The sequence below is a fragment of the Callospermophilus lateralis genome, unplaced genomic scaffold (assembly GCF_048772815.1).
Source record: "Callospermophilus lateralis isolate mCalLat2 unplaced genomic scaffold, mCalLat2.hap1 Scaffold_98, whole genome shotgun sequence".
NCBI classification, from domain to species: Eukaryota; Metazoa; Chordata; class Mammalia; order Rodentia; family Sciuridae; genus Callospermophilus; species Callospermophilus lateralis.
The window spans coordinates 4,647,905-4,659,958 of record NW_027517992.1 but is presented as its reverse complement, the minus strand read 5'-3'; the positions used below and the strand labels follow the sequence as shown (position 1 = coordinate 4,659,958).

The window sequence follows — 12,054 nt, the reverse complement described above, 5'->3', positions numbered from 1 at the left end:
TCTGATGCTGAGCTGTCCTGGTCAAATGCCTTGACTTTTATAAGATGTGACAGGAAGCTATGTGGGGCAATTTCAGAATATAGACCTCACCAGCTTTCACAGCTTTTCACAACCTCCTCCCCCATTGCCCCCAGCCCTTGAGGAACTCTGGACCCCCAGGAAGAGAAGAAGACCCAGTACCGAATTTTAGGGTCTCTCAGGTACTAGACTACACATGCAGTGACCTCCCCCCACCCCAGGGCAGCTGCATGAGGGGGCCCAATAGGCATCAGAGCAACCAGTTGAACACAGCATGGTGGAGAAGTATAGGTAAGGGTTGTTTTCAGCCACTAAGCTTCAGGTTAAGGGATTCAATGCAGCCACAGAGTCCAAAAATCTAATCCTCCACCAAAAGCTGGTACAAAAAATGAGTCCTCTTTCAAAAACTCCACTTTACCACAGACTTCTTTACAAACTGCTATATACAAAGAGATTCTGTACCAACATTTTAATGATCTTTTTCTATTCAATGAGTCAAAAGGAGGTAATATTGCATTCATCATTTTCAGAAAAATGCATTAGAGAATAATATTAATAGAAAAGAGTATTTTTATACTTTGAAAATTTGTAATTAATTTCTCCTATTCAAAAATTATACTTAGTGTATTTTTATCTTTAAATAAATTAAAATTTACAGTATCGATTTATCAGTGTAAGAGCTCTCAGGCTTCAAACCATCTTCAATTTCTCAGGGACAGGCAGCCAATTCTGCAGGTAATATTTCCTCCAATGTATTGTTATCTGGTTTCTCCTTTTTCTTGAGAATTTTTTTTCTCCTTGGCTTAGAGGAGTGAGAAAATCTATTGGGGTAAAATTCACCTAGACCAATGTGAGAAATGGAGCCCATGAGTGGAAATCTAGCCTCTGGCTTTTTTTTTTTTTTAATTAATTGAAGGATCCATTCGGTGCATCTTTCTTTTCTTTTCTTTTTTATTTTTTTTAATATTTATTTATTCATTTTTAGTTATTGGTGGACACAACATCTTTGTTTGTATGTGGTGCTGAGGATTGAACCCGGGCCCGCACGCCTGCCAGGTGAGTGTGCTACCGCTTGAGCCACATCTCCAGCCCTTGGCTCTGGCTTGAGACACAAAAGCCTCCTGCCTCAGCGGAGCCAAACCAGAGCGGGGCTGCTGCAGGGGCCCCGAAGCTCTTCTGCTGCCAACTCTGTGGGCTTGATTCTTCTTTATTCCAGAAGGTTCCGTCTTCCATGGAATGCCTTGGCCTTCCTTAGTCAAGTATACAGAATCTTCAGGTTGGAGCTTTAAAAGCTCTCATGATGAAGGGTTCCCCCTCTGAGAAATGTGTCATGTTATGTTCACCAGGTCTGAACTCAAGCAATTATAAATCCGTATCCCCTACTCTAGACGATGATCACCCACAGTGATGATGAAAGAAATAATTACTATTTAATTTAATAGTTAGTATTAAATAAAATAAGGTCCACACAAGAAAAATCAAATTTATGTTACTGGTTCCTAGAGCATTGTCTTATCTTCCACCACTGCAGCTGTGATGCTGGTCTGTAAGTCTGTTACAGTCATTTTTATTTTCTTATTTGTAATATCTGAATAAGGACTGACTTGTTTTACTGATTCCTTAAAGTATATTTACATAAATAGCAGTAGTTCTGGATTTCACTTATTTAATCCCTTCAAATATTAGTAGGGGGAAATTGAAATATGCAATAAATACTACTTCCCCTAGAGAGATTGTTATGGCTCTTGCTATCCCCAGTCTGATAAGGGCATATATTCCTAAATGTTCCCCAATTTAAGTAGGAGGTGGTGCTTCCAATTCAGCTGTCACTTCCAACAACTGTCAGTATTCATTTGAGACAAATGGTTTCCATTTTCAATCAGCGAGCTATCCTAATTGTCATGTGACACTAAAATATTTAGCTTAAATTTACACACACACATTTTCATTACAATACATTTTTTTAAAAAATTCTTCAGTCATCAAATCACCATCTATTTTTCTACAAAATTTTGCTTTTATTGTTAAGATGTCTTTATTGATTTATTGTTAATTTCTCCTTTTTCTTGAGAATTGTTTTTTTCTCCTTGGCTTAGAGGAGTGAGAAAATTTATTGGGGTAAAATTAACCTAGACCAATGTGATAAATGAAGCCCACGTGTGGAAATCTAGGCTCTAGCTTGAGAAACAAAATCATTGTGACAGAAGTAGTTTCATTTTAGCACAAAAATTTTATCCTTAAAGTTTAGATTTTTTTCACTTTATTTTATTTGTGTATATATATATATATATATATGTGTGTGTGTGTATATATATATATACACACACACACATACATACATACACATTTATATATATTTTAATGAGGTGCAGAGGATCACATGTGCTAGGCAAGTGCTGTACCACTGAGCTGCATCCCCAACCCCTAAAGTTTAGAATTTTTCAATGAGCAAAACAGAATTACTTAACGAATCTCAAATTAAAGGCAAACATTCTTGTCATAGGCCAAAAAGAAGTAATATTCATTTACCTCTTTGAGATCATTGATTTTCTCAGGTAGAATATTCCCCCAGTATCTGAAAGTCCAAAAGGAACCTTGCTACCTGTCCTACCGCCTGTCTCACTAGCAGAGCCCTGCCTGGCTGTCTGGCACTCCTTCCCCAGGATGCACTTCAGGATGGACAATTTGGGGAATCATATGCATGCACCACAATCCGGTTCCTCGGCCTCCCACTGTCCTTCCCTGGGCAGTCCCCAGCCTGGCTTCCTCTGGCTCTCCGCTTCCCTATTTCTGTTCCACCATGCTGAGCTACATAGAATGGCAGAAGAGAGACATCAGGGTGGTTTTTGATGGCTTTGTACACCATATAAACTAGGCCTCCCTAACTTCTTGTTGCCCAAGAGAAACACGCCCTCATGATCAAACCATTGTTTGGGGCTTTGTTACCCATACTCAACATAACCTCTAACTATGTTCCCAACCTGATGCCCTCTAGTCCTTGAGAAGTGCATCACAATCCATTTGAATAATGTCACCTAAAGTTGTGCAGTACTCAGCCTGTGCAGTTATCTGTGGTGACTCTACACTGTCCTCAAACCATGAAGCTCCTAACATTCAAATATGACTTCACCTTAAAGTAAATTCAAAGACATACTCCCTCCTGAAGGATGTACAACATAGCTCCTTTTTTATTACTATTATTTCATGTGTTCTCTTAGACAAAATGATTGCTTCATTCTTTCTTTCTTTCTTTCTTTCTTTCTTTCTTTCTTTCTTTCTTTCTTTCTTTCTTTCTTTCATGGTACTGGGGATCTCACTGAGTTTCTTAGAGCCTCACTAAGTTGTTGAGGCTGGCTTTGAACTTACAATCCTCCTGCCTCAAGCCTCCTGAGCCACTGGGATTACAGGAGTGTGCCCTGTCCCTGGCTTCCTTCTTTATTTTAGATTGTAGGTCTCTAAGGATAAACTTGATTCCCTCCCTTTCCATTTACTCTAGGCTTTTAATGTACCTAATTTGGTTGGAAATAAATGTTTTATTATTTTTTGAGATTGCAACAATAAATGCAGTGGGACTCTTGTGTGACCATTTCGTGAGGCTGGGCATGGAAGTTTACAGTTGTAGTGTCATGGGAACATTAAAAAATTTCAGATGTGGAACATTTTGGATTTCAGATTTCTGGATTCAGGATGCTCAGCCTATGTATGGACCGTGAAGCTGTTTATTGTTTCCATCTGACAGTGTTTAAATTACTTACTACTATTTCCACAAGCCCTGCCCCAGAACCTCAAAACACCACTGGCCTTGTCAGCCCCTATATTTCTGGGGTTCCCGGGGCTCAGCTGGACAATTTTTCCTCTGATCTCTCTTGGGGTTCTTCATAAAGTTGCTGCTCATGGTGGTGGAGGCTGGAATCATCCCAGGACCCACTGCCCCCTGGGATGTGGGATGGCTGGGCCTCTCCCTGTCCCTGGGATGACCATTTGGGGCCACTCTGCACTGCTTCTGAAAGGGGGTGGGGTAGACCTTTGGTTGATGGTAAAGCGTTGTAATCAGCTACTTGATAATCATAGCTAGCAAGTCTTCATCTTGCTTAGCTGGTAATTCTGCAAAATGAATCATATTTGGGGGTTCTTTTAATTTTTGAAGGAGAGGTTTTTTTCTTTCACATTTTATAAGTAAAGACTATTTTAAGACATGCTTTCAAGAATAGCACTGAATAAAGCTGGCACCTATTTTTTTTAAAATGTGAAATTTAAATAAGGTTTGTTTTAAAAGAGTATTTAAGAGAGCAACACAGCTGGCTTTCCCTATCAATACACTTATCATGCCAATCAAATCTTTTGCATGGTCTAGGTCTCCCTCAAGACCAATCAACATAACTAACATAATGCTGTTGGGTGCAGAGCAGGCTGAACTGTGTTGTCTGCAGGGCAGGCTGAACAGATGTTGGCTGCAAGATAGCCCAGTCACTCAAACCCCCCTCTATCTGGTCCTTTATCACCTGTTTGTGTCAAGTCCCGCTCAAGGCTGAGCACTCAACCCCCCTTGGGCCAACAAGGCAGCTTGCAGACCCAGAGGCCCCATTAGATTTGGGCTATAAAAACTCCCTCCTGCCAGGCACCTCTCTCTCTTGCTCTCTCTCTTCTTCTTGCACGTGCTGTCTCTCTCTCTCTCTCGCTCTTGCTCTCTCCCTGTTCATCTCTTCCCTTCTTTCTCTCTCTTTCCTTCTTTCCTTTCTCTTTGTTGCACTGCTGCAATAAAGATCTTTTGGTTGCTCCGAGTGTTGTGGTCAATTTTCTTTCAAATGTACGTGTTTGTGTAGATAAGGCCTTATTAATATTAGCATTAAAATTATTTGGGATGAGTTTGATAGACCTTCATTGTCTTAGTTCCAGCGTCTGCCATGTTTAATAGTGTGTGAGAGGACAGAATTTAAATTTGTGGGGAAATATGAAAGATGGCCGGTGATAACTTTTTTCCTGAACCTTTCAAGATTCAAAGTGACTAGAATACTGTACAGGGTGCTATCTGAAAAGAAGTAAATATGACTTAAATATGACTTGATATGAGAGGTGGTACATATGCACCTCCAAGCAGTCCTGGGCCTGGTCATAATCAGAGAAGCTTGGAAGGCCTCTGACGCTGCTGTGACTCTGTGTGTCAGCCTTGCGCCTAGAATGCTGTGGCCTGCTGCTGCCACTTTCCACACACAAGAGCCCCACAGGGCTGCTACTTCTCAGACCCACTGGTACATGTGGAAAATCTCATTAGGTTTGTCTGGAACATGTGAAATAGAGATGGTTTTGCCTACAGCGGAGGAGGAAGCAAGTATGCTGAATGCTTTTGTACACTGTGGCCCAGTTGGAAAGCCTGCTGGGAAAGCTCCTTAAAGCACTCTGTTGTGAATAAACCTATGGACCTACTAGTTAAACTGGAGGACTGACACAAAGCCTCTACATTTTCATGCATTTCATTCAAAATTATTGGCACTCTAAAATCAGATTATTCACCTTCAGCAGCTTTAAAGTCTTATAATGACCAAAAAGAAAATCAATGTACTCTATGAAAAGAGCATAAACTTTATTAAAAAAACTAATTTTGAAATGTATAATTGTGGTTTGGGATACTTGAACTTGTGGGGAGAATCTTTTGATGGAACTTCTAATTGGATAAAACTATATTTGGGGCTGGGGATGTGGCTTAGTGGTAGGATGAGTGCTAGTACACAGGAGGCCACAACTTCCATCCCTAGTACCACAACAACAACAACAAACTATATTTTGTACACAAATGTGCTAAAATTGAGATGTCAATCTGTGCAGTCTACAAATTTGCTTAAGATCATCAAAGCAACAAACTTAAAATATATGTTGAGCTTCCTCTTGTAAAAATATATGTTGACGTGTGTAGCTCTAAGTGGATTTTAAAAAGACAATTTCTAGGGAAAGATTTAAGCTGAACATTTGAAGAAACCAAAATTGAGAATACATTAAGCAGAGTTTGCTTGAACGTAGTAGATACCGTCCTACAAACAGAGAAAATTTTTTTATTTAAGATTCTATAGAGAAGCAGTAATTGAAGGTGTCAGTAACTTCACATTTATGCAGTTGTGAAGATAATTTTAGGAAATCTTATAAAGAAAAATAAGGAAAGCCATATGAAAAAAAAGGCATTTTTCAGAAAATGCCAGTACCTACTTTTGGAGAAAATGATGGCTAAGAAACTGATTAAACAATGTGAATAGTAGCAGGACTAAGAACTCTGCTCATGCTATTTTTAGCATGCAGGTAATTAACAAAAAGAAGTATTATAAAATTGTTATTATCAAAACTTTTCTATTGAGGAAAGCAAAAAGCAATAAAAAATGAAATAAACTTTATTTGTATATGAAATAAATTTTATTTATTTTTTTAAAAAAAATATTTATTTTTTAGGTGTAGATGAACACAACACAATGCCTTTATTTTTATGTGGTGCTGAGGATGGAACCCAGGGCTTCACACATTCGAGGTGAGTGCTCTACTATTGAGCCACAACCCCAGCCCTGAAATAAAATTTATTTAAAGTAAAAAAAATAAAATTCTAGATGGGCTGAAGATTATTAACTGCTTAGATGTAGCTGATGTTACTATAAATTGTATTCCATGCAGGGTGATAGTTATCATTAGAAAGGCCCACCAAACCAAGTTTCGGGAATTTCCCTGTTAGGTAGAAACTATTTTAATTATCACACTAGCAAGTGGCTTAATGGAAATGAAATGTGATATACATATTTCTCATTTAAAATTTTCAGTAAACATAAAATGACAACTGTGAAACTAGAGTCAATCAGTGTTGCATGGTAAACTAAGTCATGATCAAAACTGCTCCATTTACCTATGAGATGCCAAAATGAATCCTGCTATCAGGTATAACTAATTAGAACAAATAATATATTTTTAAAAACTGCTTAAGCAAGCAAAACTACATTGAAATTTCACTTTACTCCAGTTAGAACATCAGCCATTAAGAATAAAAACAATAATAAATGGTGGACAAGATGTGGAGAAAAAGGAACACTTTTATACTGTTGATGGGCTTGTAAATTAGTACAACCAGTATGGAAAATTAGTATGGAGGTTCCTCAAAAGACTTGGCATGGAACCACCATATGACCCAGCTAAACCACTGCATAGTATTTATCCTTAAGAATTAGTCATACTACAGCTACAGATAAATACCCATTTTATAACTGCTAAATTCACAATTGCCAAACTATGGAACCAGCCAAGGCGTCCATCAGTGAATGAATGGATAAAGAAAATGTGGTATGTATACACAAAGAAGTTTTATTAAGCCAGGAAGAAAAATGAAATTGTGGTATGTATAAGACAATGAATAGAACTTAAGAACTTAGGTTAAGTGAAATAAGCCAAACTCAGAAGGTCAAAGGTGGTATGTTTTCTCAGATATGTGAAAGCTAGAGAGGAAAAAGAAAAATAAAGGTGTGTTGGGGGGAATCTCATGTAAATCTATAAATCGAGATAAGATATCAGTTGAGGAGAGGGATCAGGGGGAGAGAGCAAGCGACAAAAACTGGTTAATGCTACTGGCCAAATTGTTACATTGTGTTCATGTATGAATATGTTACAACAAATCCCCCATTATGTACAACTAAAATGTGCCAGTAAAACTATTAAAACAAATAAGCTGTTTAACTCATAATTCATAGTTTCATAAAATCAAATTTCATCTAATTATGGAAAAACTGAACTTTACTGTCATTTTGGTTGTGTTCTGGAAAAAGAACAACCAAATTAAGGGTACATAAGTCAAAGCTAAACATTAAGCCTCATGCCATGAATAAGCAATATGGGAGAGTAAGCACAAGCAGGTCTATTTGGTTGAGTTTCTACTTACGTATGCTTGTTGTACTTTGAAATTCCTAAAACCAGGGAGATTGGCTTGGTATTTTGGGAAACATACCAGAAAAGAGGAGAAATTTGCATTTTAGCCAAAACAACAAAAATAATAAATGCACTAGGTTTCCCACTCCATCGGTTGACATACACCTATTTTCCCAGGAGAAACCCGGGATCTAGACCTCGGGAGGGCGCAGGGCGAGCCAACAGCGGGCGCGTCCTGCACACAGCGAGGTGGGCGGCGCTACAGCGGAGCGTCCTGAATGGGCGGGCAGCGGCAGCCCAGCAACGTCCCCCACTCTGCCCATCCCTCCTGGAGTTCTGGTCTGGGAAAGCATCCCCGCAATTCAGTGGACAGAACTGCGACCAGGCCCGCGCGGGGCTGCCAGCCCAGTGGCCTCGGAGGTGCCCAGCGAGGAAGGGAGGCGGCCCACAGGACAAAGGCAGGCCCACGGCCGAGGGAGGCAGCGACTACCGAGAGCTCAGGTGGCGAGAACGCACCACCGCCCTGTCCTCCGGCCCCCGCCCCCCGTAGAAAGGCGGAGACCCGACGCCCGCCTGAAAGGCGCCCCCCAAAGAGCGGCAGCGAGTCCCAAGCTGCCACGCACGCCCAGAAGCGGGGAAAGGCCTTAGGGGCGGGGCCTGCGCAGCCCAAGGGACCTGCCAGGGCAAGCAAAGCTAGCAGGGCCACGGGGGCGGGGCGCTCGCCAGCGAGTGAAGAAGGGCCGACGCCCGGGGCGTGGCCTGGTCGGGTGGGTGAGGCAGGTTAGATGGCGAAGGCGGGGCCTGTGCAGCCCAACCAGACCTGCCCGGTAGAGCGAAGCTAGGAGGGCCACGGGGGCGGGGCGCTCGCCAGCGAGTGAAGAAGGGCCAAAGCCAGGGGCATGGCCTGGTCGGGCGGGTGAGGCAGGTCGGACGGCGGAGGCGGGGCCTCGAGGGCGGGGGGGGGGGGGGGGGGGGGGCTGGGCCGGCGAAGAAGGTCGGGGCGGGGCCTGGGGCGGAGCTTCAGCGGCGGGGCGGAGCCCGCAGGTCCAGGCTGCCCCAGACAGTCAATGCCCTGATGGCGGCGGTGGCGGCCGCTGGCCTGTAGGGGTGGGGAGCTGCATGGCCCGGGCTGCTGGGGCAGCTGGAGCTGGCCGTAGCCAGGAGCCAAGAGGCGGATCTGCAGCTGGGAGCGCACCCCAGGCCGGCAGAGGAGGCGGCTGCAGCCGGATCCGGAAGCGCTGCTGGCAGCGGAATCTCCCGCAGCCAGTGCCTGAGGCGGCGGCGGCGGCGGGGCCCGAGGTACCAAGGGGCGGCGGTGGCAGGGCCGCGGTGCCCAGGGGCGGCGGCGGGAGCGAGGCCTTCCCTCGGTGGGCAGCGCGCGGTTGCAACGGGGCTGGCGGAGACCCGCTTCCCCTCCGCGCCATCCCTGCTCAGGTGCGCCCCGCTCCGCGGGCCTGGAGGGTTGGGGGCGCCGTGCTGGACATTGGCTGCGGCCCTCGTGGGGGCTCCGAGGACCCTGCACTCTCCCGCGGACACACCCTAGGGGCGGGGCGGGGCCGGCGGCGGCAGGCGTGCGGGGCGGGGGACCACGGTGCGGGGCGCGGCCTCTGCTGGACGGCCAGCCTTGGCGACCCGGGCGCAGGACTCGGACCCTTTTGTCTCCAGGCCGAGCTGGACTCGGGCTGCCCTGCGGACGCCTCTGCCCTGCGCCCGTGCTCCGGAGGAGTTCGCCGCTGCCAACCGACCCCATCCTGCGTGTCGCCCTTGGAATCACACTGTAGTGTGTTTGATTTATCATTTGTGGAAGGGATCGTCGCCTTCCCTTTTCTGTTAACCAGTTCCCATCCAGCCGCAACCCTGGGGTTCTTCTCCTAGATTTTGCAAACTACCAACAAAGAAGTGTGGTGAGTTCAGTAGACAGCCTCTGACTGCTGTGCCCGGCGGGCTGAGAGCGCTTCCTTGGAGTGCTGTTCCACCTCAGAGCCTTTGGGCCAAAATGAAGAGTGTCACTCCATGTTTATCAGGTCTCTTTTTCTCCCTTTCTAGGGTGAAAAGGTTTCAAAAATCGATATTAAATTATTAATATCTGGCTGCTTGGGAATTACAACCATAGAAGAAAATAATGCAAAAGGGAAATGGAACGAATATCTTTGAGGGTTAAGTGTCCTAACTTCTTGAAAGTGCCAGAGATGAGGTGTATGGATTTTTGAGATTAATGGGTGAACTGTAGATAATCTTTTAATATATGGTATTTTGCACTAAGATATTTTTATTTATTTCGTTTTAGTTACTTATGGAAATTGTGGATTACCTGGACATCTTAAGACCCAGGAACCCGTTTAGTAAGAATCTGCTGTCTTGAGAAATGCATTTTATGAATGCTTTGAATTAAGAAATTGTAAACAGTGGTTTGTTATTTCTGCCACATAAGGGATAATCTGAATCTGTTCCCTTGCAGTTGCCCAGATGCCTAAACCTGGCAAGAACTCGTACTTGGAGTGGTCATCCTTCAACAAGAAACACAGAGCTACCTATGTACTATATAAATGCTATCTCTTTGATGACATTTAAGATAATGGACAACTTTTCTACATCTAATTTTCATACACACAATTAACACTGGAGTTTGGAGAAGCATTTGTTATCTATTGAAAGACTGAATTTTCTCTTTTTGAGTTTTCCTGATTTATTATTTCATCTGTATGCTTCAAATCTCCACAGTCACATAAACTCCAGACATAAGGATGGAGCTATATGACCCATCAAGATATACAAAAACTATTGGCAAGCTTTGGAACCAGTTGTTTTTGCATCTGTTCAACAATGAATATATTCTCTGCTAATCAAGAATATGGAAGCAAATACAGTCATGCACATTGTATTGATAAAATGTAACTGTTGAATTTTTCTGTAACTGGTTACTTTTGTCATTCAAATGCAAGTTATTTCCAAATGGATATAAAGACTATATTGGTGTACCTAGCTCCTAGCCAGTGTTGAAGATAGAAAACCTATTATGACTAATCCTTGGGAAGAAAAGGTCTGCAAAATGCCTAGACGAGTTTACTGCAAGGGAAGCAGTTTTACTGTAGGGAGTGGGTTTTCCACAAGGTTCAGCATTGCCTCCAGGAGAAAAGTAGCTGCTACAGTAGTGCTGTCAACACACCGTCCCTTGTGATGAATTCTGGGAATAATGCTGGTGCTGTCTCAGGAAAGGCAGCTGCCTGGGGTGTGTTGTTGGTAGGAGGGCCTGGTAGTGGCAAGACAGCCCTGTGTACTAAACTCTTATGGCCAAGTTCACCTACAAGCTTGCAGAGAGATTTACCTTGCCAGGCTTTGGCCTCTCATTTCTGCAAAGCCCAGGACTCTGATACTTTGTATGTTGGAGGGTTCATTAGAGGTCTGGTCGCCCAGATATGCCGCAGTGGACTACTCCAAGGATATGAGTACAAGCTGCGAGATCCAGCCGTTCAAAGCCTCTTACAGCCTGGGGAATGTGAGAGGAACCCAGCAGAAGCATTCAAAAGGTAACAGCAAAGAATGTCATAGTGTTTAGTTTTCTGTGCAACAATTAGAGACTTTTAGCTAGGGTTTTGTTTTTTTTTTTTTTTTTTTTTTGAGGTACTTTTACTAGTGCTGTGCAGTTGGGCTTAATCAGTGGTTTTGAGTACAACTGTTTATTTTAGTATGGGAAGAAACAGAACGTTGTATTGCACAATTTATAGATTAAAAATAAGTCTTAACTGTTCTTGTTTAACAACAGAATGTTCCATTTCTAACGGTAACTGTCAGTGGTCAGGGGAGTCTTTTCTTATGATAAAGAAGAACAGTTAGCTGCCTGGAAAACAGGCCTCATTTTCAGGGAGGATGAACTATCTATACTATGAGCTGAAGTAGGAGAACTCTCAGTGTAGAAGCCAGTAACTTTTTGTTTATAGCATATTATTTTTTACATGAAAATTTCTCCTTAAAAGGCGTCATAGGCATTGAGAATCTGAAGAAAATTTGCTAATGTGTTTTTGGGATTATTCCCATATTAACTTATTGAAAAGTTGAATTATAAGTTTATGTGATATTTATAACATAGTGAAAATTTGGGATTATTTTAGTGCTTTTAGTGAGTGGTGCAGAGAACATTCCCCCCCACCC

At 43.0% G+C, this 12,054-nt stretch overlaps 1 pseudogene; it reads left to right on the top strand.

Moving 5' to 3' along the window:
- The first annotated feature begins 10,921 nt into the window (after positions 1-10,921).
- On the top strand, positions 10,922-11,436 carry LOC143386183 (ankyrin repeat domain-containing protein 50 pseudogene; annotated as a pseudogene).
- The last annotated feature ends 618 nt before the right edge of the window (positions 11,437-12,054 follow it).